Raw genomic sequence first — 25093 nt, 5'->3', positions numbered from 1 at the left:
ACATATTGTATCTCGAAATAGAAATGAAATACTGTAAGGGCTACAATTTGTCGTTGCTAGTCTCATCCTTCAGCTGTCATAGATAGTGCACCTTGAAATAAAAATGACGTAGATAAATATTATAAGGACTATAATTTGTCGTTGCTAGTCTCATTCTTTAGCTCTCCGGCGAAAAATAACTTGAGAGTCATCAAGCTGATACCATACAAAGTGCACCTAAAAAAATTGACGTAGATAAATACTGTAAGGGCTACAATTTGTCGTTGCTAGTTCCATACTTCAGCTATCATACATAGTTCACGTCGAAATAAAAATAACTTGAGAGTCATCAAGCTGATACCATAGACAGTGCACCTAACAAAATTAACGCATAGAAATACTGTAAGGGCTACAATTTGTCGTTGGAGCTACAGATCTACATACACTATATCCTGAAATAGAAATGCTACAAAAATTTCTGTAAGGGCTACAATTTGTCGTTGCTAGTCTCATCCTTCAGCTGTCAGGCGAAAAATGTCTTGAGAACCGTCAAGGTGATACTATACATAGTCCACTTCGAAATAGAAATGACGTAGAGAAATGCTGTGAGGGCTATGATTTGTCGTTAATTTGTCGCCGAAAGATGGTTCAACCTCATTTCTCATTCGAAATACTCGTATGTGTTGTACACTTTACCGGCTTTTCAGGCGTGTTTCGCTGGACAGTTGGAAAATGGACTAAAGACAAAATTGATAAAAGTTGCATTCTTCAGCTGCAAATAAACTATAAACAAGTTAAGCTACCTAATTATTGTTTACTTTACCTGTTTATTTCGATTTATAGTTTGTCCTACAATGTTTATTCAGTATAATGTTTATTTCCTCAAAATACTTTTTAAGGTTCCCCGGTATATATTTTTCATAAAGAGAAATAATATTCTAATAATATTATTTCATTGGTCACATCCAACACAAAGCTCGAATAGCCTCAAGGACATCAAAACTAATCAACTGCCTAGGCAGATGTATTAATCTAATTAGGTTGTCTTATTGTCTTATCGTGTTACGACGTGTGGAACGGGCGATGTCATTGTCGTTTTGCATTAATAAAATTGTGTTTTAGTCGATTTTAGTGAACGACTAACGGGGTAAACAATCGCTTAGTTTCGCAAATTTAGTTGGTATACTGGTTGTAGTCATTATCATCCTGGATTTGTGTTTTAAAAGGAAAATCGTCACAAAGGATCGCAGAGAAAATTACGTATTGATTAGGTGAGTCATATAATAATAATAATTACTGTAATTTTCGTATTCTTTACAAAGAAACAGGGTTTCTGAATGGTTTGTGGGAAATGAAATTTATAATTATTTTTAAGGAGTTATAGCACATCCAGATCATGCGAAAAAATAACTACCCCTGTATCAATTACCTATTCATTAATAAAAGCAATTAAAACATCTACATGAAAAATTTCATTTATAATACGAGTACTTTTTTTGATTTTTATTTTTTCTAATTTATGATGATGTATGTGCTTGAGGTGTGCAGGGGTGTGTTAAAAAATAAAGTACCATACACACCCTTACAAGTCTAACTGCTGTAGGAAACATTTTTGAATTATCTCAACCGAACTTCTCGAGAATGTATCTGAAATATCGACAACATTTCGTTTATCTGTCTTTCCTTTTCGTGATATAAACGACTATCCACCCTTTATTTACATTCCTTTTATTTTCGCTTCGCCGGTGAAAACAATTTCCAGCTGATTTCAAATAAACACGAAAATGATTCGAACAAACGAGAACCTTTTCTTATAAATAAAAGGAAATAACAGAACGCGAAAAAAACTGAAGAGGTTCATATGTTTCGCATACTTTCCTTTATACATATACCTAAAAATAGTAACATTTACAACAACTTGTGTTGCCTCAATAAAAGGCATTTTTATGGTAATCAATAAATATTTACAAAGTGTATGTAACCAACAAGTTAAAAACGTTAAGTAATATTTTGATATTTACCCTATTATGGTTGGTGACCTGTCTATCATCGAATTGTAAGTTATGGAAACTTGTTGCTTCGATGATATAAAGCAAAAAGATTTTTATGGTATATTTTAAAGCAAATTGTAACGTTGTACCTAACAATAACGTTAATAATTGTCTGTATTCAGTAAATCCTAAAGAAGATGAAATATAATTTAACACAAAATTATGAAATAATTTATATCTACTTAAAAATTGTGAATTTTTGAATTATTGTAAAAAAATCTTCAATATTTCGGAATTAACACTCATGTCTTTCAATCATGTTGGTGTTTAAGTTTAAGGCATTTTAAAGTTATGACTTTTATTGAGAATTTATAACTTTTGTTTAAATAAACTACAATTTGAAATATACTGCGGTGAAGTAGCGGAGAAACTTATTAAAGTATAATCTTAACTTTAATATTACAAAGTGTAGATACACTGGGAAAAGTCTTTGTAAGTAGTCTTCAAGTGCACTTAAAAACATATGATGCTACCTGCTTGGAAAGAAGAAAAATCATTGAATCGGTACTTATAACTGTTACAAAAGCTTGCAGGCCTTTATTGTTTTTAAGAACAAATACTAGCGAATTATGTTCTCCTACCCTAATATTTAAGAGAAACGTTTTATTTTAAAGAATGAATGAAATGTTCCGTAAGTTCAATCAAGTTCTTATCGCTGATTCGGAAAAGTAATTTGATCTGTTATTGACGAATAACTCTCGTGCCCATTATTATTTTCGGAGAATATCCAATAAAACGGCCTCATATTTACCGTTTAAAGTCTGTGCCTGCGCTATCTTAATTTAAAATTTCGCACTCTGAATCAGATTTTACGGCTGGAATTTCAATTCTATCCATGCCAGATGGAAATCTCGACCGAAATGAGAAAACGAATCCAATAATTTTCGCATCGGTTCTACGACGTCGACCTCGTCGCCGTCGTCGTCGTAGGTAGTAAGACTTTCCGTCGATTTCCTTTCCCTTCAATTGCGAAAACCGACTTTCACTCAATAATATTCTGAATGTTAAATTGAATTGTCGTCTTTTAGGTGTGCTTAAAGAAATTTATTACGCGTTAACTGAGCAGCAATGCACAACCTATACGCTGTGCTTTCGAACTTTATAAAATAAACTTCACTTTGACGTGACGGAATGCCTCACTACAATCAATTCAATTCCACGTTTGTATTTCTCCACATCGCATGCTTATAATCTATTCCATTCTCGTAGCTTTAGGGTATTTTTGATAAACGAATTCAATCAACTTCATTACTAACACCAAGCCTGCATTTTCCTGGAATCTTTTGTTTGAGAAGTGATAATTATGTAAAAAAGGATCATGTTCCAGTGTGGTGTAAAGTAGGCATTTTCCAGCAAAGCATTATTTTGCCTAAAATAAGTTAATCAATATCATCATCATAAGGTCGTCAGTCCTAAGACTGGTTGGACACGCACCTCCACTCTTTCCTATCTTGAGCTAATCTTCGCATTTCCCTAAAACTAGAACAATCCGCATCCTTAACTATTTGTGAACAGTAATCTAACCTAGGTCTACCCCTACTTCTCCTAACTCCTGTTTCTGCCTCTAATATGTCTCTGACTAGACCTTTATGCCTGAGAAGGTGTCCTACCAACCTATCTGAGTCTATAGAGTCCTCTATTCTCTTATTATTTCTAATATCTCTTCATTTCTAACCTTCTCTATCCACGGTATCCTCATCATTCGCCTGTAACACCACATTTCGAACGCTTCTAACCTTTCTTTTCCACCGCGCACCCTGTCCATATTTCGCACCCGTACAGTTCGTGTTCCAAACATACACCTTTAACAATCTTTTTCGAATTTCTAAATTAACCGTTCGCGAGCATAGAAGTGACTTCTTTTTATTAAAGGCGACACGACCCTGCGCTATCCTCTGCTTTATATCCCTACCACTCCTTCCGTCCTGTCTTATCTGACTTCCTAGATATCTAAAATCAGCCACTTCTTCTAATTTTTCGTCTTCTATCTTTATATTCGCTCTTTCCCTACTTATTCTTCCCTTACACACCAGTATTTTAGTTTTACTTTTATATGCTTTCATACAGTACTGATCTGTCAGTACCGCTTCCATTTTATTTAAAGCTATCTCCAAGTCCTCCTTGCTAGATGCTAATACTGCTATATCATCTGCAAATCTAAGCATACTAATCTATTGACCCTGTATATCTGTCCCTACAGTTGTACTGTCTTTAAAATAAGTTAATAAGTATTTAGAATAATTTAAACAAAAAAAGGCGCTTGTAAAATTATTGAAAAATCGAAGGTATTTAGTAAGCTTTGAGGAGTGATAATTGTGTAAAAAAAGTACGAAAAATTTCATGGTGCCAACGATTTTGGACCCCTGTGTCAAATAGGTACTATCGGTTATTATTTATAAAAAAGCGCTCGTAAAATGATTGAAAGTTGCAAGATATTTATTAGGCTTTAAATGTATGTTTTGTTTTAGTACATCCCAATTCATTTCACTCATTATTGGTACATAAACAGCTATAAAAGGGAGAACACGTGTAATACAAATTAATTTTAATAGGAACTAATTACATTAATACAATGGTTCTGCAACAGCTGGATTATATATCTAGTATACGGTAATTAATAAGACCAAAATTGTAATTTACATATTGTGGTTTGAAATAGTAGTTTATATTGATTAGAGTGTTCATGTAATTAACTGCAATCAATTGCTAGATACTTGGCTGTAGGGTAGCAGCGTCCAATTATTGTAATCTAAGCAATTTAACAAATTAGGATACTTAATAGTAATTTTGTTTTACGTCCACGTACACATAAAATAGTTTAGCATATCTATTTCACTTTTACTCGTCGAATAGTTTTATTTTCTTCTTAGGGATCGTGTGATAACGCTCCTTGATGAAATTGAGAATGCAGACGTCCTCTTTAGTTATAGAGTTCTCTGTTTGAGTATGATAGGTTCATCATTGAGTGAGGGTGACGATTTGTAAAAAGATTACAATGATGTGCTTTCATACTTTCAAACTTTATTGTCAGATGGTTTGTTCTCTTTACTGTCTTTAAGTTCTTCTTAAAACTCATGTTGGTACATCGTGAATTTAATTTCACCTATTTATATTCTTGTAAATGATTGATATACACACATTATATTCAACACGACTGTATAGGAAACTGTGAATGTACTATGACATTATCTTTAGCCAGTTCCGTCTGTCCAATAAGGAAATAAGTTCAGTGTTTACAAAAGCTGCTGCCGACTGCGTAAATTGCTTTATCAAAGACAAAATCGATGCTCGTGATACTGAAATCGAAAGAGCATTCTATTTATTTAGCACTACGAAATTCTAATGGCTGCGCCAGAAATGAACAGCAAGCGGGATGGAAGATCTCATTTCTAATTTATCCAGCAAGGAGTTGTACATGCTGTTGAACGCTTGACGACGCCAGCAATGGAAGAGAGACGTGAATGCTCATTATAATGACAATAACGTCTGTATATTTATCGTTTTACATTTTTCGTAGGTAATTTTTATAAAAAGTTATTAGCACTATACGCAGTACGCTGTTTGCTTGGAGATGAATTTTTCTTAGTCACTCATCTACTGATTCACAAATCTATCGGTACCCGATTATTTGACAGCATCCTTGATGGTGTTCTTCAAAGAGGTGGTTGCTAACCGTCGTTTATTGTAGTGATGCTTGATCCAAAGTGCGTAATCTAAGGGATTGAGATCAAGGTTGTCGCTTGATCAGTTATTAAAGAGGAAAAAATGCCTAAACATTGTCCTCCAAACATCTCTGATTGAGATTTGCTTTGTGAACAGGTAGCGACTCATTTAGTAGTTATTATTATGCATTTTCTACATTTCAATGATTGCGTTGGATTTTCCAGCAAGGCTCGGTGTCTTTACTCAATGAAAACTTCAATAACTGATGGTTGGAAGACATTGTTTTAGCATTCATATCCCCCAATGCGTGGCCGAGAGGCAGCCCTGATCTTAATCCATTTAGATTATGCACTGCGGGCCCCACTTCAACCGTTAGCACTTAACGACCACCTCGTTGAAGGAAAAGTAAAATACAAGTACTTTTTGCAAAAATAATGTTGTAGATTAGTACTTACTTGATAACAGTTTTTAAAACTTGTGAATAATTAGTCTTTTTAAGTTTATGAACCAATTTGCATGTTAATTTTAAACCAACAAGTTCTTGCAAATTTCATTTGTTCCTTCTGTTTCGCTAAATCTAACAAAGTTTTCATGTTTTAAGAAAACGACGTTTTAATTCACATACCTACAAAAACACTTTACAAAACGAACCCTTTCATTTGAAAGTTCTGATCTCTTAGAGTTGAAAATTTCCACTTCAGGATGTACAACTCGAGCGTGTTCCAAGTTTTTATTTATAGTATTTGAAAGTTTTCTGCCAACTTCAACACGATTTAACTTGATCACACTTTCGGATCCATGCCAGGGCGTGAAGGGGTGGCTAAGAGGATAAATAGCCACACAGCTTCCTGCAATTAATGGAGAAAGTGTTCAACTAACTTTGTCAAATAAAACAAAATGTAATTGTCTATTAACTGCATGCTTCCGCGCTCTATGACTAAAAACAGAAGTTTATTCAGAAAGTGTACTATAAGTTGATACAATCATGGCATTCAGAATACAGAGGGTAATTTTTTGGTGCATTATCGTAAAGTGGTTGCTTTATAATTATTTACTAGATTTAGTCCATATTTGCTAATAATTGCTTTGGATGTATTTATGTATGTGTCAATTTTTGGTTATAGGATCATAGATAAAATGCGTCTAGATTTTTAACAGTTAGAAGCCCCTTCTAGGTACTATATATTAGAGTAAGTTAGGGAAATTTGCTGTGAAATATTATGAAATCAATTTATCCGTAAATAAAGTTTAGTCGATTTATTAAAGTTTTTCCAAGATTGTTATATTATATATATCTTTATCTATTTGGGCGATTTAAATAAACGCTTAAATAAAATCTTTTTTTAATTGCTATAGTTGTACAGTATAAGCTATTTTCCAAAAACTACGTTCAGAGTTCTTATTTTACAGTATTTGGAAGCTACTAACGGTTTTAAAATAAAATGCAATTTACCTGAAGGTGCTTTAAAAAGAACATTGGTAACGTCTGGGTTTTAATATCACCGTTTGAGCTTAATGAATGATGACTTGTTCTTTGTGAGAACGCATTTCCCACACAATGGCTTTTTCCGAATATGCTTACGAAAGCAGACTTTGATAAAACAAAGGATTGTGCCATTTTCAGTTGAACACAAAACACCCTGCCAATAATTTATTAGTTCCGAAAGCTATCCTGATAATTCCTGTTCTAGAACGTTCAAAATGTATGAATTACGACGAGGGTTATAAACATCGGTTCTCTAGGGTCTTCGTTCGGGCGATAATCGGGATGTTCTTTTGGATAACGCCGACAAGTTGAAATAGGAGCTTTGGGATTAACTTTATAATATTAATACTAACGTATTTAAATAAACTATTAATATTTAGCAATTAAAATTAGTAACGAGCAAAGCAGGATTTGTCCCAGTAATGGTCTTACTTTTTTAATTTGATAGGTTTTTATATAACTCTTCTAAGCACATAGTTTTCTAATTACCAACACAATAATTGTCTGTCTGTCATACATGGGAGCTTGTCATGACTTTACTGATAGTTGTGAGAGTTATGAAAACTCGCAAATCTACCCCTTGTCTAATGCATAAATTGACCTTTTAAGAAGTAAAAATTATCAAGAAAAAAATTAGTTTGTCTCTATATTTCAAATTTCAACCATGTTTTATCTGGACTAGGAAAAAAGAACACTTACTCCTAGAGAATTCTTGTAGTTCCTTTTTTCAAATAGTGATAATGCTTTTTTTTTATATATAGTGTTGTAGGTATATCAAATACCAAGACTTAGAATACTGCTGATAGTAAGCGAACAAATTTATTAACTTTGTTGAAAGAGTTTTATTTTTAACTTCTCTTGGTTTTTCACAAAAAAGAACTCAAAAAGAAGACAATTATTTTTTATAATAACTACAGTAATAGTCCTGTATTTTATTGAGTCCTGTTGGGAAAAGTAATGACGTTTTAATATCACATAATTTCGGTTCTCTAATATAAACAACTTCAATGGTATTAGTATTTATTAATTAGGAGTTTTTGTAGAATTTATTTTCTGAATGCTTTAAACAGAATCGGAACTTTTAAAAATTTATTAAAAGACTTCCTGCGGCAAAAAACCATTAGCAGACTTCAAACGAATATAAAACTTCTAAGAGACGTTTTCCGTAATTGAATCAGAGTTGGCAGTAGAGAGTAATTAAAAACCCTTTTTTAAAACAGAAAACGCTTTTTGGAATTTAATATTTAGTCGGTCACCACACGGCTTCATCTGTTATTTTTAATTTATTTCTTATTTAACCTGATCTCACCTCTTAATGCAATGCGGCATGTTTCTATGGCAGTTAATCGTAGCATCATCGCAAATTGAAAAGTTGGAAGAGGAAGTAGATGTTTCGTTTCCGTTTTTGTTGAAGGTTTAAAGTTACATGAAAGTCGATAATTTGTTTGATATTGTTTTATCCCTTTAAAACGAATAGTACTTATAAAATAATTCGAAGTGGTCTGTATTCTGTCGAAACTGCCAGACGCGGATCGCGATTTCGATCTCTTTGGATCTCATCAGCGCGTCGCAGGCAGCTCCGACAGAACACAGACCAACTTTTACCTGCTGTCTTAACAGTGCGTTTTAGAAAATACCACAAACGGCGCGGTAAACGCCATCTGTAGTACGATGCTACATTTTCGAATTACGTATGCTCCAACAAGGTCCATTTAAATATATGGATATCTACTTGCTGAAACGAATCCCGGCGTAGCTAACCTCAACGTGATAGGCACGTTACCATAATCGAATTAAATAATTCGAAGTGGTCTGTGTTCTGTCGAAACTGCCAGACGCGGATCGCGATTTCGTTCTTTTTGGATCTCATCAGCGCGTCGCAGACAGCTCCGACAGCTCGAATTATTTTATTCGATTATGATAACGTGCCTGTCACGTTAAGGTTAGCTACGCCGGGATTCGTGTCAATAAGTAGATATCCACACAAGTGGACCTTGTTGGAGCAAACGTAATCCTAAAATGTAGCATCGTACTACAGATGGCGTTTACCGCGCCGTTTGTGGTATTTTCTAAAACGCGCTGTTAGAAGAGCAGATAAAAGTTGGTCTGTGTTCTGTCGGAGCTGCCTGCGACGCGCTGATGAGATCCAAAAAGATCTAAATCGCGATCCGCGTCTGGCAGTTTCGACAGAATACAGACCACTTCGAATTATTTTATTCGATTATGGTAACGTGCCTACCACGTTGGGTTAGCTACGCCAGGATTCGTTTCAACAAGTGGATATCCATATATTTAAATAAACCTTGTTGGAGCATACGTAATCCTAAAATGTAGTATCGTACTACAGATGGCGTTTACCGCGCCGTTTGTGATATTTTCTAGAATAGTACTTACATTATTAGTGACGATTGCTAAGTATTCTTTAGTCATTTTAAATTACCTACCTCTATTACGCTGTAATCTATTAATGACATCAATCTAATCGAAACAATCAAACAAAACTTCGTTTAAATATTTATAGAGTTCGTGCATTTTCGAGACGAATTGTTGACATTTTTGTGTTAAAGCGAACGTTTGTTCTTGAAAGCCTGTTATTAGTCTGGCTTTAATGAGTCGAGAATGGCACCAAGGAGGTACGATTTAAGCGTGACAAGTTTTATTTGTTTCGCCTCCTTAACGTGTTGGACTGAAATAAATCATGTGAGAAAATTAGAAAACCGTTTTGTTTGCTTTCGATTACAGCACGCGAGCTACTTTCTGGTAAGCAGTAGGTAACGACAACTCTAAATGCAATTGCTTTTGAATAAGTCCTTGCATTTCTCGCTAAAATGCAAAACCAAGAACAACACCAAGACTGCCTTTATACTAGCAAGTGCAAGATCACAACCGAAAACTAAACGAAAAAATATTGCTTTCGGTGGATTTATGAGTTACTTTTTGAAGCAACTTTAAATATTCTTTTCTTGGAACAAAACATTTTTAGTGTTTCAAACTCTTATAAAAAGTCATGTTTCATGACAGAAAATTATTAGAATAATTATAAAAAAAATACAACGTGTAATTATAGAACACGCTACTGAAGTGAAACTTCTTCAAGCACACAAAAAATACCGGGATAGGGGTTGAGGAATTGATTTAATGGTATTATTTGTACACTATGCTTCGCACGGGTGCAATACTGATAGTAAATATACTATAGAATGTCTTTATATACAGCAATCAGAGCATTTTATTAGACAATACAAACCGGCCGGTACCGCCGCAATGTCCCTGCATTTTAAGTCTGTAATATCTTCGAAAATATTTATTTAAATTACATGCTGTAAAGGGCCATATTGATCTATATTAAATGCACAATGTATTTAAAAGTACTTAATTGGATAAGGATTAATGCTGTATTACTTAAAATCGCTTCGTAAATAAGCCATTATTTCTCCTAAAAAATAAAGGATTAGAAATGGTTATTGTCGATTATCCTAAGAGATAGATAAATACCATTTTTTGTAGACCTTTTTAAGGTGTACAATACTGCAGTATATTATTTTGATCTATCTCGTAGGGTTCAGCCAGCGCTTGCAATGTAAGCGCAGAAAAATGTGTCTATTTACGTCAGATTACAAACCTCTAAAATTATCAGTGTTTCTCTACTATATTATCCATGTATTATACATATAAACCTTCCTCTTGAATCACTCTATCTATTAAAAAAACCGGATTAAAATCCGTTGGGTAGTTTTAAAGATCTAAGTATACATAGGGACAGACAGCGGGAAGTGACTTTGTTTTATACTATACAGTGATGTATGCATAAATGATCAATCAGCATAAATGAAGAGTCCAGTTCTTTGATTGCTTTATTTAGAGTTTTGTATTAGATACTACTTAACCGCAACCAACATCATCAAAAGNTTTCTCTACTATATTATCCATGTATTATACATGTAAACCTTCCTCTTGAATTACTCTATCTATAAAAAAAAACCGCATTAAAATCCGTTGCGTAGTTTTAAAGATCTAAGCATACATAGGGACAGACTCGCATGAAACGAACTTACCCTACCGTGCGTAAAGAAGTTTCACTTCAAAAAACATATGAGATCAAATGAGTAAAAAAGTCAAAGACCAAAACCGAGACTATATCTGCAAAACTAAGATTATCACTATCGAATCCTCAACATTTCATGTAGGATACAATTCCCCATAACTTTAGAAAATCTCCTAGTGTCGCCAGTATATCAGATGGTATTCTCAAGATAAAAATGAGCAACATTTTTGTCTATTGCCTTCAGTTTCAACAGATTTTTGAAAATTAAACTTTAATAAGGAACATTAACTTAGAAAAGACAGAAATTGTGGACTTGTATATAGCAAGCATAACGATCGTTCTCTGGCGCGAGTAAACTCATAAAATCCTTGAAAACAACAATACGGTACCTTGTTTTCAGTCCTAGGAATTCGAGCGCAACAAACTAATTCCATTGTAATTCGTCGTTTTGGTGTGCTTGAGAGGAATCAGAGGAGTGCACATTACAAAGCAATTTTGCATTCCATCTGATCCGGCGTACGTTGATAATGTCAGCGAGATGTTACATTATACACATACACACGCAAGCATATACATATGTATAGATATGTCAACGTATTATATGCAAAATCTGTCAGCAAAATTGCTGTAGACGGAGTAAAATGAAACGACGACGTCGTTTTGTTGTTGTAATTTTACTTTTAAAACTTCGCTCCCAAAAACTATCAACAGACATTTCCTGCTATTTCTTTTTTACTGCGTTCGTGTGTTCTAATACTTCAAATTTCCCGTAAACGTCTTCAATATTAGCTTAGCCTTATTACGATATAGTTGCCGCGGGAGTTAATGTATGCAACGGTGTGCTTTATACACAAAGTAGCTCACATATTGCTCAAGTGCAAGCAGTAGAAGATATATTGAAGCTTTAGGTGTTCCATGCATCAAAAAACATAACACGGTTTTAGATGGATCTTTTTAAACCTAACTGATCTCGTATATATTTAATAATAGTAACGATATATGAAGATTGGAAAAACTTTGGCGGTCAGCTACAGTGTCTTGTTTTGGCGTTGAGGTTTTGAGCTATTCTGTTTGTTCTACAATAGTAGCGATGTGCCCCTTTCAATGTCTTGGATGCGCGCTGGCAAAATCGTAGGTAGGGAGAAAAAAGCTCATTATACTCTCGACTCTTGTTCGTTCATCAAACATACTTTTTCATACAGTACCTGCCAAAAGTTTTGTTCAATCATGAATAGTAGTGCGAGTCGATAACAAGCGTTAAAGCCTTTAATATGTCTTCAAATATAAATAAACTTCTCGTTGATATTTTCAGTAGTAAATGGTACCAATAACAGCACATTTGAGCAATGCAATTGTAGTGGATAAAATGGTCAGTTTTTCCGTGCAGTACTGTACGGATTATACGCTCCTCACCGGTTAAGAGTTTGGCCGAGAGTTGTCTCGTTCCTTCTCTGGCCTAGTGCTGTTCTTTTCTACTTTGCGCCGGTCAAACTGAAGGTCACATCGCTACAAAAAGTAAACGAAGTACAGTACCACGACTAAAAAGATACACAGTCTCCCGTTACTGCAGTGTTTTGTTTACTATCTGCTTCTTTTCAATAACTATCGTTTAGACATTGGACAGTTTCTGTTAATATTGCGTGCTTATCAAGGTATTTAATAGGAAAGCGTTAATAATTTTAAGGGCGCTACTGTTTCTATACGTAATCTTTTGGTAGAACATTGAAATGGCTTGAATGGAAGTAGGTACATGAAATTTCGTTGGATGTGAATTATGTTACTACGTGTCTCATATTTACAATGGGTATCGGATGCACCTAGCGCATCTCGCGATCGCGAATTCTCTGGAGTGAATTCATTGCTTCAAACAACAAAGGAACAAGAATTTATTTCCTTATTGTTGTCTCGGCGTTATTTATAATTCTCCAGGCCGGCGGTTCCTTAAATAAATGGAGGTTGATACATTGTCATTTTTACGAAAATTGGGAAAGGTGTTAGAAAAGAAAAATCTGAAGGAATAAATTGGTTAATTACTTATATGAACGTTAAGAAGACAAGAACAAATTCTTTAGTTAACGAAGTATAAAAAACTAAACCTTTCTATCGTATTTTCGAAGATGTGTTTAATTCGGTTGAATTTACTTGTATTTGGGTTTATACGTAAGCACATACATGTAAAGGTATATCTTGTAAAAGTGTGCGATGCGAGGAATAGGGTTGGCGATAAGGCACCTTGTGTAATCACGTTCCTTCGAGTTGTGGTTCCATCTTATTACAATCGAATCCTACGAAATGTCCTTCAGTTGCAGTTGTACGCAGTCAAAGGAAAGGATTCGTCAGATCTCGTTGAGAAGTTGCCGGAAATAATCCTTCCAGAGTGTATTAGATCGCTGTGCACGTCCTTTTTTGAACGCTACCAGTTCTACATCTAACGATCGAACCGAAAAGGAATTTCCTTTTTGTTTAAAGTAAACCAAGACGTACGAAGAAAAGTTTCTTTCCACAAAGCCAACGCGACTGACTGCACGATCTTTAACAAAACATTTCGACAAAATAAAGGATGAACTTTTCTAACTTTGAAATTGGATAAGAACCCAGTTAAGTACAGTGGGTATCTAATCGATTCAAAACAATTGACCTATTTCGGGAAGAATCGTCATCTCTAATAATAAATGCTATATGTACAACAGACTTTCACTTATCCGAAAATATTTTTAAAAAAATGTTGCTACTTGTATCATCATCATCATCAACATAAGCTTCTCAGTCCTGAAATTGGTTGGACACACTCAGAGAAAACTATAGAACAAATTTCTACAATTGTAGAACTTTTCATTACATGTAGTAGCGAATATAGGGACAGAAACAAGTTGTAGTGAAAATTAATATAATATTGTAATTACTTTTTTTCCTACAAACTGTTTGTCTCTCTACTACAACGTTAAAGAATATGTACTGCAAATTCCTCTTAAAAATTACTTTTCATTGTAGCATATCTCTATATAATAATTAAAAAAAAAATTAAACAAAATTGTAGCATATTTGTTTACAACTGAAACAAACAAATAAACATTTAATAGAAATTGCTACATTTTGTCTTTATATTTTCTACAAAATTTATTTAATCTTACTACATTTTCTCATCAAATTCTCAGTTGTTGTTGTAAATGTTTGTAAGGAATTTGTCTGAGTCCCTGTCGATATTTTTCCTACAATTTACCCCTACAGTTTTATAGTCAAATTTAAGTTTACCGTTAGTTAACCTTACTACAAATTTAAGTTGCATTTTCTACAAAACGACTTCTACAACGTTATAGTAATTTTTCATAAACCATTTTTCTGAGTACCCGCATCTCTACTCCTCCTAGTACTAGAACATTCGACACGCTCAACTATTTGTGAACAGTCATCTAATCTAGGACCTTCTATACTCCTCTTAACTCCTGTTTCTGCTTTTAATATGTTTCTAACTGTCCTTTCTGCCTAAAAAATTGTAGTATTATAATAGTATATAATTATACCTTGAGTATTTCTTATTGACTTCTATATAGCCTCTGTTCTCCTACCCTTTTTAATACGTCCACCTATTCCTTTCCGCCCACCGTCCACATTTCGCACTCGTAGACGTACACCTTCAACAATTTTTTAAATTTTCTAAATTGACTATTCGGGAGCACAGAAGCGATCTCCTTTTTGTTAAAGGTGATTCAACCCTGCGTTATCTTTGTTTAATTTCTACTAAATTATCTGATTTATTTATTCATACGTATAATAAGTTTATATTTTTAACAAGACAATAACAGGCGTCTGCAATTTTCGGAATGCAAATTACCTACATATTCGACGTAGCTATCTATAACTTGATCATGCAGCATTCCACGATCTTACACGCACTGCTGTGAATATTTCGCATTACATTCTACGAGCAGTTAAATTCAGATCGGAATATATCAACCTCGGATATATGAACTTTTGGCGGTACTCAGATATCTGGCACTTAATTAAAATCCTCTGTCGATTACATACCCTGGAAGCTGCAAGTACTCAACTTGGGACGTTATTCACGAACGGTCGTTTCTATTATGTCTCAACTAAATTTCGGACTCAGATCATTTCTGGTTACTCGTCGCTTGCGTTACGAGGTAGACATGAATTTTTGATGTTATTGGAAAATATAAACGGACTGGATGGTATGAAATATGATCCAATATATTGTGGGTCACTAAGCATTAATGTTGGATTTTAAGTAGTAAAATTTACGTTTGGCACTTTTGTTTAATGTATTGTAGTTAATGTTTTATTCATTAAACAATATTAAATAATTGTGTATTGGCGTCGGAATATAGTAGGTATGTCACAAAAAGGCCTACCAAATAGTTCCTGTTATAAATTTTTTAAGTTTAAAAATTTGAGAATCAATAACGTGAAATATTGCTTAATTTATTAACAACAAAATATGAGTCCTGATCATAACTAATCATCATCATAAGGTCGTCAGTCCTAAGACTGGTTGGACACGCATCCCCACACTTAATCATAAACTAATTTTCACATCTCCCTAAAACTAGAACATCCCACATCATTAACTATTTGTGAATAGCAATTTAATCTAGGTCTACCTCTACTCCTCCTAACTCCCATATCGTTCGCACTTTAAAAAATCCATAGCTCCCCAGATGTACGTCCTATCCGTACCAAAATAAGCTCGTTCGAAGCGCAATGAATGCGGAAAGTTTTCGACGGAAGCACTATTAAATTGTGACACTCCTGGTCCGCGTCAGGGGCGACCCAATTCGCGGAATTTGCTTTTTGTTCTTTATAGTGTTTTTCTGAGGCCACAAGATGGGCCCTGTTTCCGGACTGGGTGGTCCGATCACAATGGGGCTACCATCAAAATTTTCTAGGGCTACTGTGCTCTGTGCCGAGAGCAAAAGCGCCCACCTACGAGCTTCCGTTTCGGAGTTATGGCTGTCGGAACTTGTGGCAAAATGTTGTCTTCGAAATCGAGAATGAAATATTTAGGAGAACATATCTGGCGAACTATTGAAGATAGCGCAAAAATTCTTTCACCATCGGTTGGCCCGTACCTAATTGTACAGGAAAAATTCAATTTCGAAGAAAAAAAAAATTAAAAATTTTCAAAAATTTTGAATTTTTTATCACCACCGAATGCGACCGTATACGGCTCAAAACGTTCGCACTGCGACGGGGCATCCGTCAGTGAAAGAATTTTTCCGGTAGGTCGTACCGTTTTCCAGCTACAGCTCGCAAAACGTCAGTTTTAGGACCAGAGCGCTCGCAAACATGGCCGCGATTAAAAATCCATAGCTCCCCAGATGTACGTCCGATCCGTACCAAAATGGGCTCGTTCGAAGCGCAATGAATGCGGCAAGTTTTCGACGGAAGCACTATTAAATTGTGACACTCCTGGTCCGCGTCAGAGGCGACCCAATTCGCGGAATTTGCTTTTTCTTCTTTTAAGTGTTTTTCTGAGGCCACAGGATGGGCCCTGTTTCCGGACTGAGTGGTCCGATCGCAATGGGGGTACCATTAAAATTTTCTAGGGCTACTGTGCTCTGTGTCGAGAGCAAAAGCGCCCACCTACGAGGTTCCGTTTCGGAGTTATGGCTGTCGGAAGTTGTGGCAAAGTGTTGTCTTAGAAATCGAGAATTAAATATTTAGGAGAACCTATCTGGCGAACTATTGAAGATAGCGCAAAAATTCTTTCACCAACGGTTGGCCCGTACCTAAGTGTACAGGAAAAATTCAATTTCGAAGAAAAAAAAATTAAAATTTTTCAAAAATTTTGAATTTTTTATCAACACCGAATGCGACCGTATACGGTCCATATCGTTCGCACTGAGACGGGGCATCCGCCTGTGTAAGAATTTTTCCGGTAGGTCGTACCGTTTTCCAGCTACAGCTCGCAAAACGTCAGTTTTAGGATCAGTGCGCTCGCAAACATGCCCGCGATTAAAAATCCATAGCTCCTCAGATGTACGTCCTATCCGTACCAAAATGGGCTCGTTCGAAGCACAATGAATGGGGCAAGTTTTCGACGGAAGTGCTATTAAATAATGACGCTCCTGATCCTCGTCAGAGCCGACCCTATTCGCGGAATTTGCTTTTTGGTTTTTTTAGTGTTTTTCTGAAGCCACAGGGTGGGCCCTATTTCTGGACTGAGTGGTCCGATCCCGATGGCAGTATTACCAACATTTTTTTGCTACTGTATATCTATGCCTACAGTTCTGCCGTCTTAAATGATGTTGATCGCTTCTTCGATGCATAGATTAAATAGTAACTTAGTTACGTTGTAGAGCTAGCTAATAAAAACGAAACAATAATAGTAACTGCCCAAAGCGTGTTTTGTAGAGAAAAAGTGCCTTTTTTATACATGGGGCGTCCATGTAGATGAAAATGGAAACTGAAATTGAATAGGTGGAATGTACAGCATTACACGAACCTTCTTATCATATGAAATTCTACAAAAGAGTTGTGAACCACATTTGGAAAAGAAAAACGATTACAAGCAAGTAAAATAGAAAGAAATGTAATAGTTTTTCTGGCGTGATAATCACAAGAAAAAAATATTGAAGTGCCATGGCGAGAGACACACGCAGATGGGAATTCTTTATACATATATTTCGTTTAAATGTTATTCCGATTTTCTCTGCAGCTGGTATCTTTATCGGGGTGTTATTAGCTATATACATAATAGAAATAGTAAAACAGATAGCTCTTTTTGCTATTTCCGTAGCTACTCCAATTACCGCAATTACATATTTCAGCACAGAAGTTTTTCCAATTTATAATTCAGTTATTGAAACTGCTGAATGATTATACACTTCCGTCAGTCGATTCTCGTGCAGTTTTATCAATTGATTTTCAATGGAACGGCGGGGGTTAGCTACACTTGAAATTGTTGGATGTAAAATTTAGCGTCATTAATTTTCTATTGGCAAACTTTCTGCCTGTCCATTTGAGCCAATAATGGTAATGAAATTCGACTAGATTAGGTCTCGATATCGATGCAACTGGATCTTTATGGTTCTCGTTCGTGAATTGTCATGACAAATGACAAAGTTCTACACTACTCGCAATTTATATCTGACCGCATTAAATAAATTACCTTCGCCGACTTAAACTGTGTGGAATTACAAATCGATTTTGAATCGAAACTGAACCAATCATATTTACACTGGTGGTTTAATGGTCTGATACACTGTAAATTTTCTCTTCTATTACTATCGTGTTTTGTTTTATTTAATGAAGGTTCTATTTGTTTTGGAACGGCTATACAGATGCGATTAAATATGCGGTATGAGTTTTGAGCGAGTGAATATTTGAAATGCATTACCGCCTATTATCTGACTCTAAACGGGAAAATAACTTTAGAATTTTCCTCAAAATTAGAGATTACCTAAAATAAAACAACTGATATCAAAGTAAAAGAGAAAATGAATGTGTATATGGAAGGAGGAATGAAACAGAGAGAAAGAGAGAGTGGATGAATGAATGAGGGCGCATATGAATGTACTCTCTCTCATAAGCACCCTCTTTCAAGAGGGGTAAATGGAAGAGTGAATGTGGAAAGATGCATAAGAAAGAGGGAATGGATAAAAGTGGGTACTTATGAGGGTACTCACATTCATAAGCACCCTTTTTCACGAAGGGAGAGGGCACCCTCCCCTTGTGGAGAGAGGAGCCCTCCTCTCATGGAAAGGGTGCCCTATCCACGAGGGATGTGGTTACCCTCCTAGGAATGAAAGGGAGGGGTAGGGTGTAAATCAGTAAAACAACAGAATATACCGCTGCATACGTTTATTATTTTATTTATAATAAAAACGAAGACAAATTTTTCTAATGATTATAGTTAATGTTAGAAAACAGACGAAACGTGATTACAAATGTAAAAATAAATGAATCACAATAAATCAGTGAATAAAAAGAACATTAGACACAGTTATCCTTTTGTTGCAGATGTTCTATTTAAATTGGAAGATGTCCACTAGATGCCTAGAATCAACCGTCAGCAGGAGTCGAATTGATGCGGTGCAAGTCCAGATTCCTGAATTGGATTTCATGTAAGAAAAAGAAACTTAATTTTTTGTTTTGAGTGAATAAAATTTCTCCATGAATGTCTATTTCAATAAGATGAACCGGAGTGGCTTGTAAACCAGGGATGCACCGGATAGATTTTGCCGGGTACCGGATAACCGTGTACTCGACATTAGTTGTGCTGTTCACGCCTTCGTTCTGACAGGTTTTCTGTTAATTACGAACCATCAACGTCCCAAATCATTAATTAAATACCGTTCAAAAAGTTATTTAAACAATCAACCAATGCAATATTACATTACATACTTTTAAACTTGGTCTTAAGGGAAGAATTTTCGTTGTTTCGATAGGGTTGTTTTATACTCCCATTTTTTCAAATATACATACGCTTAGACGTACGTTTCTCGTACGCAGGGGCGTCGTCTTTAGGGTAAAAGTTAAAACAAGTAAATTGATTATTACTAAGCGTCTTTATATTTTTTATAGATGTTTTGGACTTGAATTACCGATTCATACACTTAAGTAAACTAAAATACCAATATCTTGAGTTAAGTTGTTATTTTTTTCTGTTATCTTAGTCATTTTAATTATTCTTTTTATCAGTCATAGATAAATTAATAAATTAAGGCTAGTTAAGGATGTAGGTGCCAATTGTAAAATTAAAATCGTATTTGTAAGGAAATGATACATAAATTTCTAAAGGTACATAAATCATTTTCCTCACAGTGTCTTAATAAATTCTTAATGATTTTTGTTGTCCTGGAAATTCATAATAATAGAAAATTTAAAACAAAGTCTAACGACGGTGAATACAATTTACATTTTCCCATTTTCGAAATTACATTAAACTTGATAACGACGCCCCTGAACGCTTGGTGATGTGTGTGCGGGGAAATGCATAATTCTCAGTCCCTTAGGGAGAAACGCGGAGGTGGGATCTACTTGCCAGACAAATTGCTACTCACACGCTTTTACAAATTACTCTCCTGTTTCATACACATATGTGTACGTGTACCACGTACCTATGTATATAAGTAAGTAGGTGAGCAACGTCGTTGTAGTTGTGATTGTTACTTTGTTGTTCACAAATTATGTCGCTGCTTAAGCACTTTACAAGCTTCAGCCCCATTTCCTGCAAATAATCAACCAACAGTTCAAGAAAATGGAAAAGATTTAAAAGATGCAGAAAGAGTTAATTAAAAACCGAAACTCGTTTCAAATTTTTCTTTTATTGATTGTGTTGATGAACAAAATTGATCTCAAAATCTTGCAGTTTTGGTACCTAATAATACTACGAGTGCCAAATTGCACAATAAAAATAAGAAATAAGAACCATTTTGTTTAGACACTTAAAGTTTGATCGTCTAAAAAAAATGGCTATTGGAGCATAAGTTTTAATACAACACAAAATTAATGTAAATCGACAAAATAGTAGTATCATTTGTTAATCAACTTTAACTTTAACTTTGACGATCAAATCAATCATCAATAATTTGTACGGTATTAAGATTTTTGCTTTTGTATATGTCTAATAATCATCTACCACGATAATAAGATTCAATTTTCTAAGTTTGGAGAGGTTTGGATTTTTCATCTTCCGCATAATCTCAATGTTAGTATTAGCATTTAGCAAAAAAAAGATAGAGATTATATGAAAGCGGTGTTGACTAAACAGTATTGTATGAAAATAAATAAAACTGGAACAAAAATATTGGTATGCAAGGGAAGAAAGAGTAGAGGAAAAATGAATATATAGATAGGAGACGAAAAATTGGAAGATGTGGCTGATTTTCAGTATCTAGGAAGTCAGATAACTTAGGATGGATGAAGCAGTAGAGATATAAAAGAGAAGATAACAAAAGAAGACACTTCTAGAAATTCGAAAAAGATTAAAGATACAAGAAAAAGCAGGAGAACAGTGGGCGCTGTGGAAGTCAATAATGAATAGACGAGATAGGTTGGTAGGACACCTTCTCAGGCATGAAGAGACATATTAGAAGCAGTAACATGAACTAAGAGGAGAAGATATAAACCTAGGGATAAACTTAAGGAAATGCGAAGATTAGCTGACAGAAAAGAGCTGAGGTGGGTGTCAGCTAATTTTAGGACTGACGACCTTATGATGATGATGATGATGATGGAATTCTACGTGTTTCATTCACCATATAATGGTTGAGTTATAGGGAATGAAAGTTGCATACTACTGAGGGTCTAGACTACACATCTATTTGAAGAAGTCATTTTGCAGCGAAATAATTAACGTTGTCTAACCGTATTAGAAATTCCAAATTTTTCAGAAATGTTTGCTCCTTGCATACAAACTGTAAAGTTAATTTTGAAAGGAACGATTGTGTGCAAGGTAATAGTTGTAATGTTCTCTGAAGAAAATTGCTTTCAGAAAGTTGTCTGCATCGACTAGTTCCTTTTCTGATCGACACACGATATCGCATGCTGTCGTGCTATCCATCAAAACAATTTGTAACGAGTTGTGCGAAGAAAGGCTTTGATGCCAACACCGATCGGGATCTATCAGTTTCTGCTATTGCAGGGCTTTTAACGTAATACGATCGTTATTAATTAATTATTGATTTTACACCTGGGCATTGTACACGCGAGGCATGTGAATTAAATGCTAAAGTAGTCTAACATAACGAAAAGTTTATTTGCATTCCAGACAATAGTCAGCCCAAAAAGGACTTTTTGCTATGCTGGTTTAGGCTATGTTAGATACGGTTGGCTTGTTACGTTGCTTTCTTCTAATTACCTCTTACGCTTTCACCACCCCTTGCTCTCACCTACAAACTTTTTTCCCTTTATTGCAAACAATTATTTATAATTATTAGGGAGTCTATTTCTCTAGAGATATCGATCTAATTTTAGAACACTTGTTAATCTTAGAATAAGAAAAGCTGCTGTGCAGATTTGTGAAGGATGTTGTATTGTAAGGGAAAAGGATAGAACAAAAACGAGGAGTATTTGTTATCCCAATACAGAACTGATTGAAAAGGACGCGGCGGAATTAGCGATGATGCCAACATAAATTTTGATCTTTTATAAGAACGAGTACGAGAGGTAGAAAGACGAAAGACGGTAATGGAAAGTAAACAGCCCCTCCGTTTCTATGTTGCATCCCGCTGAGAATACCCATCAGTAAACAATTTCGTTAAGTGTATTATCAGATTGCAACTGACGGAGAATTTATCGAATAACTGACGATGATAACCGGGACGTTTTAAATTATTTCCATGCCACGCTACCGCTACATCAGCACAATCAGTCCTGAGCTTTTGTTATTTAAATATTTTAACGCGTTTTCGCCAAATTTACTTTCTCGAAACGACAATTTAATTGTCATTAATGATTTAAAACTAATTTGAAAATACCTTCGCCTTTTCAACTGGGACAACATTAATTGATCCGCTGTTATCTCAGTTTCATGTAATATTTAATTTTCTAAAAAAGGACTTCCATGTACAGAACATTTATTAATTTTAATTAGTCTAACAAACACACATATTATCGGGTACCTCTTTATATACGTAAGGCAGAATGCTCACGAAACTTTTACAAATTACACTTTTTTTGTTGGAATTTTGAAATATGTTTCATTCAAAATTTCTAATGGAAATTAGTTAGAGGAAAAGGGGAAATTCAAAATTCAATTTGTCTCAAAAGTTGGTTTGTTTAGGATAACTGTTTGTTTACCCTTGAAAACCCGATGAGTACTGCTTATTTATTATAAATAAAGAAAATTTTGCATGTATTTTACCCTCTAGATAAAGTCTTGAACATTTAAAAACGTAATAGGAATTAGTCGGTTTTACATTTGCATTACGTGAATACTAAATTACATTAATGTAGTTTAGCTTGGAGAACCTTAAAAAAAAATGAGTAACAGGTATGCGGCTGGGCTTTTACGTACAGTAATAAATAAAAATGCCGGCTGTAACTTGTTCTATGTAGTAGAATAATTTTTCCCGTTCATTTATATTGCTGTTTTATTCTTCCTAGACAACAGGTAAAATTTAACTTATCTCTAGTGACTTGTTTTAGTTAGGGCTGGATCGGGCATTCCACAATATTTTATATATCTATGTGCCATAGTTATTTTATTAGTTATTTGATGTCATCATCATAAGGTCATCAGTCCTAAGACTGGTTGGATACGTACCTCCACTCTTTCCTATCCTGAGCTAAACTTCGCATTTCCCTAAAACTAGAACATCCCACATCCTTAACTATTTGCGAACAGTAATCTAATCTAGGTCTACCTCTACCCTTCCTAACTCCTGTTTCTTCCTCTAATATGTCTCTGACTAGACCTTCATGCCTAAGAAGGTGTCCTACCAACCTATCTCGCCTATTTTTTATTGACTTCCACAGAGTCCTCTGTTCTCCTATTCTTTCCAATACCTCTTCATTTCTAACCTTTTCTACCCACGATATCCTCATCATCCGCCTATAACACCACATTTCGAACGCTTCTAACCTTTTCTTTTCCGCCGCTCCCACTGTCCATGTTTCGCACCCGTACAACGCCGTGCTCCAAACATACACCTTTAACAACCTTTTTCGAATTTCTAATTTAACCGTTCGCGAGCATAGAAGTGACTTCTTTTTATTAAAGTTATTTGATGATGTAATTAAAATTATTAAGGACACAATAACCTTAGGGTTACACATACAGGTACAAAAGATTAAGTATAATAGCATCTAGCAAGGAGGAATTAGAGTTAGCTTTAAAAAGGAACGGAAGAGCTTTGAATAGAAGGGTATGGTATGAAAATTAATAACAGTACCTAAGGGATGTAATAGTAGGGTTCGAACTATTGTCAAAGTAGGAGACGATATACAAACATGTCGCTGATTTTTGGGATTTTGGGAGTCAGATAACCCTGGATGGTAAAACGCAAGAGAGATTAAACAAAGAATAGTTCAGGGTGGAGTCGTTTTTAAGAAAAATATATCACTGTTGTGATAAATATGTGTTTAACGATATGCTTTTTCTGTTTTTCCGATAAAATTTTCTCGACAACATTATTTTAATAGCGTTTTAATTGAGTTTATATTATTATTAAGTAGTAGGTGGAAAATACTTCCCTCGATTCGATAAATAATTAGAAGAACAGTAGCTGAAAGCAAACTGGGACTGCGTCAATACGGGATCAGCTGCAGTTTGCTTCAACGCAGTGGCTGTTTTATAAATAAATAAACTAAAGACTAGCATTTTCTTGTTACGGAGATAAGACAGGAGTTTAGAAATGTGGTATCAGAAAGAGCCCTAATCTAAAGAAATTATGGGGAGGGTTTTGGTGTCGTTTTGTTCATACTTACACAAGCAAAAGTTTTTTGAAATGTTATTATGTTTGTTACAGATGCTTTCTGTTCTTCTTTTTTTGGAACAGTCATATAAGAAGGAAGAAGATGTGAACACAATGGTTAGTACATATTTTTCAATTACTTATATGGGAACATATACATATATATTTCTCATGTTATAATTTTAACTTGTAATGCATTATTGCTTATTGTAAATTAGCCATTTTTATGTTATCTATTTACTTATAATTGTTGTTTGTTGTTTGTTTAGTGGTTTCGATACATCCTGTACTACGAAGAGGCTTAGAGGAATTCTGGGGTTGGTCACGGATCAAATTTTCTGGAAATGATGTTACGTATTCAAGTAAACCATTGCACCGAAACCGTTTTTCACAAATCTACTGCAGAAAAAAGGACCACCATTGAAGCATACGATAATTTTTTTAAAAATGCATATACAAAAGGGATTTATTGAAAAAAAAAAACTTCAGT

General features: G+C 34.8%; 1 long non-coding RNA gene across 1 annotated transcript; it reads left to right on the top strand.

The window, feature by feature from the left end:
* Positions 1-1043: 1043 nt before the first annotated feature.
* On the top strand, positions 1044-25081 carry LOC108742715. Its single transcript, XR_003231622.1, has 4 exons — positions 1044-1250; positions 19205-19308; positions 24658-24720; positions 24873-25081. It is a non-coding gene; the product is annotated as an uncharacterized LOC108742715 (long non-coding RNA).
* The last annotated feature ends 12 nt before the right edge of the window (positions 25082-25093 follow it).

This window comes from Agrilus planipennis, unplaced genomic scaffold (genome assembly GCF_000699045.2).
Source record: "Agrilus planipennis isolate EAB-ADULT unplaced genomic scaffold, Apla_2.0 scaffold302, whole genome shotgun sequence".
NCBI lineage: Eukaryota > Metazoa > Arthropoda > Insecta > Coleoptera > Buprestidae > Agrilus > Agrilus planipennis.
Note: the sequence above shows the minus strand (reverse complement) of the source record. Positions and strands in the feature narration are given on the sequence as shown.